This window comes from Apium graveolens, chromosome 10 (genome assembly GCF_009905375.1).
Source record: "Apium graveolens cultivar Ventura chromosome 10, ASM990537v1, whole genome shotgun sequence".
Lineage (NCBI taxonomy): Eukaryota > Viridiplantae > Streptophyta > Magnoliopsida > Apiales > Apiaceae > Apium > Apium graveolens.
The window spans coordinates 90770436-90779159 of record NC_133656.1 but is presented as its reverse complement, the minus strand read 5'-3'; the positions used below and the strand labels follow the sequence as shown (position 1 = coordinate 90779159).

Genomic DNA, 8724 nt, shown 5'->3' with positions numbered 1-8724 from the left:
TGTGGGACTCGGTTTCAGATTCTTTTGCTTCCTTCTACCTCATCTTTAAAGTCACATGCTTATTATGATGCGGATAGGGCTTGTGATCCCGAGGATTGTAAATCCATAACAGCTTTTTATATTATACGTGGTGATTTTCTTATTTTATGGAAGTGCAAGAAACAAGATGTTGTTTCGCAGTCATCTTTAGAAGCTGAGTATCTCATTGCCTTTTGTTCTTTCCTCACTTTAGATTGCTGATATTTTTACAAAGGCTCACTCTATTTCGCAATTCTGTTTTTTTTTCTGACAAACTCTCAATGCTCATTGTTGCAGCATCATGCGTTTGAGGGGGGATGTCAGAATATATATGTATATATATATATATAACACCCCCAAATCCGGGGTCATAGAATTTGGTTGTCACGATGAAACCTTAAAATAAAATAACTTGTTTAATCAATAAACAATCGCCAACAGCCACTCAACAATTAAAATATATACTTTTTAACCCTGAACTAAACCAAGATCTTTTAGGTTATAGTTCTAAAAACAAGAATTTATAAATTTCCAAACATATAAATTTTTTTTTCTTTTAAAACATATTTTCCACTATTTCCAAATTTAAAACTAAACCCATTAATATAACTTCGAAAAGAAGTATACTAGGCACAAATATACGATAATAAAACTATAATATATATACACACATCTTTACATAATTGAACTTACTCTAGTTTGCACACCCTAGACCAACCATCTTCATAAAAGCTTCTTTCTATGCTTTCTTGAATTACCCGGCTAAACAGCGTCAATCTACTTCTCACTGGAAGGTAAAATTTAAAACAGGCAAGTACGAGTGAAAACAATTCTCAGCAACTTCAATATAATATAGTTATGGTCTTTTGATGTAAAACCGACATCTGCAATGGAGCTGAACATTTATAACAATAATTGTTGAATCAAAAAATTAGTTAACGAATCCAATAATTGCTTCCTCAACCGTATGCTTCAGCAAGAATTTGAATCTCATTAATGATCAGAACATGTAAAATAATATTTACGGGAATATCATAAATAATAATAGGAAACAGTAATTATGAACTGAATCATAAACTTTATATCCACTCTATTCAAAACCCCAATCCTGATATTAATACTCATTTCGATGTCAATGTCAACTTAGATATCAAAACTAATTTTGATGCTAATAACATCCCATACCGATGTCAACAATAATTTAGATACTAATACCAATTTTTGATATTAACAGAAAATTAAATATCAATAATCAACTTTTGATGCAAACCACGCAAAAATAATTTATGATAAATCGTATATTTCATAATTATCAATGACGAATTAGATGTCAACAGCAATATAGGTGTTAGTGCCAAATTTAGATTGGAATCAATTATACACTATGTTATTCTAATGATCAGCCCCGATACAGCACCGGTATCCTATAACCATACCGTAAATATAGGGCATCCCAAAAGGCACATATTAGCCTTGAAAGATATTATATTTTCATATAATAGGTCACACTGGACCGGTGTCTCGGCCAATTACGCTAATCAGTAACCATGTAATCTTAAAAATAATTTATAAAGGGAGTCGAATCAATCGACATCCTTAATAATTCAGTTCCTCTATTTAAATGGTCAGGAATAATCTCAAACAGCTTTAGTCCTTTCAAAACAGAAAATATTTAACTATCTAGAATATAGAATGGAGAACATTAATTTAACTTAAAACTCGACATCTGGATATGTAAAAACATCTAACTATTATGAACGTAGAATAGTGAAAGGAGTACTTGCATGATCAGCACTAAACATTACGATATGTAAAACATTTAACTATTCTAAAAGTAGAATAGGGAGGAATACTTGCCTTTGTTCCTTAGAAATTAGTCACACTCGCAATAACACAGTTTTCTCATTCTTCTGTCTAAAGACATCACCATCTTCTATTCCAATAACCTTTTAATCTGCTACTCATGCGGTTTCTAAAAGCCTGATTTACAATATAGTCCAACTTTACTCGTGATCTCAACATCTTGTTTTGATTGTCTTGAACCACCCACATTTATAATTAAAAGATATACTTTAATCATCTAAAAGATATTCTCGACAAACTACTCGTCCACAATTTTATCGTCTACCCAAACAGTAACCCACACATAAGTAAAATAATTATACACAAGAATCTCAAATTATGCCATAACTCACATAGCACGTAAACACATAATTCGCGTAACATGTAACTCGGTTTGTAAAAAGACAGGCCACAGTATTTTTAAAATAGAAATCGGCTCAAAATATGACTTTTCGGTCAATACGCGACTCAGGAATGTTAACAAAATAAGCGACCTTTCGATACAAAAGCATATTGGTCTTGAAAGTATTTTTATTGGAAGCAGAATAATTTTCCGAGTATATAATTTTCTATTAATTATGAATAAAATAAGATTAATTCAATAAATAATAATAATAATTGATCCTTCAATAACTTTATATAATTTTAAAATGTCAAAATAATTTTAAAATAATATTTAGCTTAATTATACATAATTATATTCAATTAACTATTTATAAATAAAATAAATTGATTAAATAAATTTAATCACATAATTTATTCATAAATCATTATTCAAAATGATTAAATTAAATTTGGATTTTCAAAAATAATATAGAAAAAACAATTTAGGATTAAATTAATTTAATTAATTAATTAAGATAATTAACTAAATCAGTTTTGGAATTAAAAATATATTATTAGAATTAAAAAATTGGTTTTTGAATTTATTTTTAGAAAATAAATCCCAAAGACACATTATGGGTACATGCTTAATAGAATTTTGGATCAAATAAGGAAAGGATGGACGCGAAGACCACCGGATTTCGGTCTGATCTTGACTGGAATCTGGGTTCAACCCCAAAAACCGGCGAGCTCGCCGTTTTTCGGTGAGTTCCCGGTGAACCAAAAACAGCCCACCACGCAAGGTTTTTCTTTCCAATCGATTCTAAATCGACCCAACAGACCATTCAACAGCGGAATACCCTCGCCCAATGCCGGAATCAACTTATCCAGCCAAAAATGCCATAAAAGCCGACGAAGAACTCAAGAATCCGGCGAAACACAATATCAATAAATTCTTAATCAAATTAAAACTACATATCTCAAAATGAAGCTCTTGATTCATACAATCAAACTCAGAGATCAAAATCAACAACAAATATATAAATAATCTGTAAAAAATAAAAATTCAAAACAATTAAAACTAAGAACTTGACTATAACATTTCAGTACTCAAATACTACAATATTATACTCTAATCGACTGAAATCAACATGGAAAAGCTAACCATGGCATAAAAAATAATCCAAAATCAACAGGAAGCAAGAACCCGATTCGAACCCCAAAACAAAAAAAATGAATTCGTACAAGAATCAACCTTGGTTGATGATCTTGGTATTAATAGAAAGAGCTTGATGAGAGCTTCAATTTGGACAATAGAGCGTCAACAACAATTAATTCAATCTCCCCGAATCAACGGATTTGTATGAAGAACAAAATTTCAACCCCAAAGTATTTTATCTAATTTTTAATAATTATCTGAAATTATATTATAATAATAGAAATTAGATTTTGACTATTTATAACTACAGAAAAATAACATCCCATAGCTCATTAAATGATATTTCGATCTCGCAACTTAAACAACTAGCCCGAAAATAATATTTTACGGGGAATGGTTTTAAAAATAATTTTTTAAATAAATACAAAAAATTCTAAACTCCCCCAAAATTTACGAGTATCCAGAAATGTGAAAACAGAGAATGTTCGAATGATTTCTGATTTTTATAAAACTAAAAAAATAAATATTGTGGGATTTGACGTCCCGGTCAGGTCCCGCTCCTATCATTTTTAATAAACTGAAATATTTTCTAAATTTAAAATAAAGCCCAAAAATAGATACAAAACATACTGACACACGTAAAACGATATAGAATATGACATATAAGATACAGGCTACCATAATTAATTTCAGGTAGCAATTATGGGCATACAATTACGTTTTAACACGTGACAAGTAGTCAAAAAATATACCGATCTTTACGGAATCATAGACAAATCTATTATAAGTAAAATTAAGCTCAACAACATTTTAAAATAAAATAAACACATAAAAATTCATTTAACACGTAACAAATAGTTGTTAAATGATAAATTTGAAAATTTTCACAATTTACCGCTACCAGATGAACCCGGATAAAATACCAAATAAAATATTTAATGCGGATAAAATATCCATTCGATCCCCATAATTATAAAACGAACTTAATATATCGATATCAATAAAATGACCGGTTTTAAATAAGAATTTTGAAAGTAGTAAAAGTAATTAAATACTTTAACAATACAAACATGGATCGATACACACTTACAATTAGCATATTGAGCCATTAAAAGACACAACGCATGAAACATGAATAAAATATCCATAATTTTATTTCCTTCAAATTGAAACATTACATAAAGTCATTCAAATAATAATAATAATTTCTAAAAATACGGGATATTACAATATATATATATATATTAAGGGTATTTCTGGGATCTAGCTTCTATATAAGTTTAGACATGTATTATAAACTTCAAGTTGATTTTAATAAAATTTTACGTTTTCATTATATCAATGAAGTCATCATAAACTATAGTTGTTTACCCAAGTAAATAAATTTATATATGTGTTATTGCTCTATCTTTTAAGAATTTTAATCAAATTTTACGTCACCTATTATCAATATAACAGTATAAATTATAATATTAGATACCTTGAATCATTGATAAATATAAAACAGTTTAAAACTAATCACTCTAAATATTGGTACAGTATATTTAAAATAATGAACTAATTATACACGACAAAACTTGAGAGAAGAGTTATATACTTAGTAATTATTGTTTTCCGCAATATTCAAGTTTTCCCAAGATTGAAAAAAAAGATTGTGCTGTTATTTTGAAAAATGAGATTGAAATACAATATGTATCTACGAATCGCATAATAAAGAAAAATAATTGAGGTGTTATAAATAATTGTAACCTCTTGATTTTTTTTCTCAAAAACATATTTAGAAATATGTGAAAAGATCATTTTTTTAATCTTTAAAACATCAATTTTTCCATAAGATTGGAAATTGGTATTTATAACAATTTGTGTTCTCCCGATTTAGCTAAACTAAAAAATATTGGAAGAATAAGGGTAAGATTGCAATGCTCAACAAGAAATAACAAGAACAATGCATTGAAACATCATTATTTTTAATAACATATGACAACTTTATAAAATAATTATTAGGTTAATGAAATTTAATGATAAATAACCATATTTAGGGAAAAATTCTGAAAAGTTTAATAAAAATAATTACATTATAGGGCATGCTTCAAAATTATATAAATTAAATGTGCAGTATAAAGTTGTTGAGTGAAATTTATGACACTTTATAACACTCCATAAAGCTTTGGATTGATGTTTTGTACTCAAGTTGTCAGTGTTTTTAACGTGTTTTTGTAGTGTTTTTGCATTTCAGGCATTATTGAGGAATACAGGTGAATTGGCATTGTTTGGATGCTAATTTGGTGTTAGGATGGTGTCTAGAATAAAAGTTCGTGAAAAGACCAGCTCAAACCAACAAGAAAAGAAGAAGTCAATATTATTTTCCAGAGAGACGGCGCGTCCGCGCTGTGATAGCGCGCGCCCGCGCCAGGATGGCAGAACGTCAGCGTGCCCGCGCCGGTCAAGCGCGCTCCCGCGCCTGGTCGGAAAAGAAAATCTTGCTTCTTGTGGAATTTTGATCTAGAAGACTTTTACTCTGCATGGGCTGCTATATAAACATAACTTATGCTCAATTTTCATAACAAGACGTAACAGAGCTTAAGTAATCACGAGAGATAACTTGTGCATTAAACCGTTATGTTGTCAAATTCTATAGACATATAGGGTCTCAATATAATTGGTGTATATTCAGCTTCTATCTCTTTTATGGATGTCTGGTAGTATGGTATTCGTACAATGAAAGTTGGCATTTATCAGTTTCGTGTTATCTGATTAGTTTCATCACCATTACATGTTTAGGTTAAGAATGAAAATGCCATCGAATGAAGTATTTAATGAAGTTAGAATCCCATATTTATGTCAGATATTATTCAACTGTCTTTAATCTCTTAGTTTATGTTCTTAGTATAATCTCTTAGTTAAGTGTAATATAAACAATCTTAATTTTTTATTCGTCTTAGCATTGGATAACAACCATACTAGTGTTGCATAGATACATTGATTGAAATTAACCTAAACCTATCCCTGTGGGAACGAACTAGAATTTATTCTATATTACTTGCGATAGCATATACTTGCGTGAATATTAGCGCGTGTTTTAGTCCTAACAAGTTTTTGGCTCCGCTGCCGGGGATATCGGTGTTAATTTTTAGTTTATGTGTTTGTCATCATTAGTCGTTAAAGTTTAGTGACTTGGACATTGTTACTTAATTAATTCCTTGTCATGTATCAGGTACTCTAGCGAGTGTGTATGCATACGCGTTCTCGGTCTCGTAAGAGAACACTGGATCTAGCTGAGGAAGAAGTTATAGTCGAAGAGAAAGTTGAAGAAGAGATCTTAGTTGAGAAAGAAGAAGAGGCTCTTATTGGAATGGGAGAACCAGAAGCGAATCCAAAGGATTTGATGGACCACTCTCAACCGAAGATCAATGATATTCAGTCTAGCATTGTTCGACCAACCATCGCGGCTAATACCTTTGAGATCAAGTCGAACACGATTCAGATGATATAGAACTCAGTTCAGTTTGGGGGTTCTCCGACAGAAGACCCTAACATGCACATCAGAGATTTCATCGAGATCTGTGACACTTTCAAATTCAACGGAGTTTCTGAAGATGCTATTAAGTTGAGGCTTTTCCCATTTTCTCTGCGGGATAAAGATATGTTGGTTACATTCTCTACCACCAGGGTCTATCACCAAATACGAGGATCTTGTTCAAAAGTTCTTAACTAAATTATTTCCGATGGCGAAGAGTGCTACAATCAGAAACGCACTTACTCAATTTTCTCAGCAATCTAGAGAATCTTTATGTGAGGCTTGGGATCGATATAAGGATATGCTTAGGAAGTGTCCTCATCATGGGATGCCTGACTGGATGATCATTAACTATTTCTATAATGGTTTGGGTGCTACTTCTAGACCCATGCTTGATGCGGTATCAGGAGGAGCCTTGTGGGCTAAAAGCTACGATGAGGCTTATGAATTGATTGAACTGATGGCTGCTAATGAATACCAGAATCCTACTCAGCGACTATCTCAGGGTAAGGTAGTAGGAATTTTGGAGTTGGATGCAGCTACCGCTATAGCTGCTCAACTTAAGGCCTTAACGATAAAGGTGGATTCTCTATCTAATTATGGAGTTAATCAGATCACTAGTGTCTATGAGCTTTATGTTGATGCCCATGAGACTGATCAGTGTGCCATTTCTAGTGAATCAGCTCAGTCCGTGAGCAATTTCAGAGGTCGCAGCAACCTGTACCAGCCACCTATCATCCTAACAACCGCAATCATACTAACTTTAGCTCAAACAACACTCAAAATGCGGTTCAGCAGCCTTATCAACAATATCCAGCAAAGCAGTACAACCCCCTGGTTTTCAACAACCGCAATATGCACCAAGGTAACAACTCCAGCTGCAACAGTCTAATTAAAAATCTGAATTGGAAGAGTTGAAGCACATGTGCAAGAGCCAAGCGGTTTCTATCAAGACTCTGGAAAATCAAATCGGACAATTTGTCAATGCCTTGTTGAATCATCAACCTGGTGCACTTCCTAGTGGCACTGAAGTACCAAGAAAGAGGGAAGATAAGGAACAGGTTAAGGCAATTACATTAAGGTCTGGGAAGGTTGCAAATTCTGAACACTCTCAAGTTTCAAATGAAAAAGCTGTGGCTGAGGAAGAAGTGCAGAAGGAAGTTGAAGTGGAACCAAGGAAGACTACTGTTGAACACACTCCTCCTGAGGGTAATACAGGGGAGAAAAAGATCTATCCTCCACTTCCTTTTCCTAAGAGGCTGCAGAAGAAAAAGCTAGATAAGCAGTTTGAGAAGTTTTTGGAGGTGTTCAAGAAACTTTACATCAACATACCTTTCGTTGAAGCTCTTGAACAGGTGCCTAGTTATGCGAAGTTTATGAAATGTATACTCTCTCGGAAGGATAATGCAGTGATGTGCTGCAACAAAAGTTACCTCCGAAGCTTAAAGATCCTGGAAGCTTCATTATTCCTTCTACCATTAGAAAAGTATCGTTTGACAAATGCTTATGTGACTTGGGAGCTAGCATCAATCTGATGCCTTTTTCAATCTTCAAGAAGTTGGATTTACCTGATCCAAAACCTATTTATATGACTTTACAGCTGGCCGATCGTTCTATTACATATCCGCGAGGCATTGTTGAGGATGTTTTGGTCAAGGTGGATAAACTTATCTTTCCGAATAATTTTGTAATTCTTGATTTCGAGGAGGATAAGAAGATTCCCATAACCTTGGGAAGACCTTTCTTGGCTACTGGCCGAACCTTGATAGATGTGCAGAAGGGTGAGCTCACCATGCGAGTGCTGGATCAGGATGTAACTTTTAAGGTGTTCAATGCCATGAAATTCCCCTTCGTAAAATGAGGA

At 32.6% G+C, this 8724-nt stretch overlaps 1 non-coding gene across 1 annotated transcript; it reads right to left on the bottom strand.

Moving 5' to 3' along the window:
- Positions 1–7083: 7083 nt before the first annotated feature.
- Positions 7084–7190, bottom strand: LOC141694495 (small nucleolar RNA R71). Its single transcript, XR_012563798.1, has one exon. It is a non-coding gene; the product is annotated as a small nucleolar RNA R71 (small nucleolar RNA).
- Between the last annotated feature and the right edge of the window lie 1534 nt (positions 7191–8724).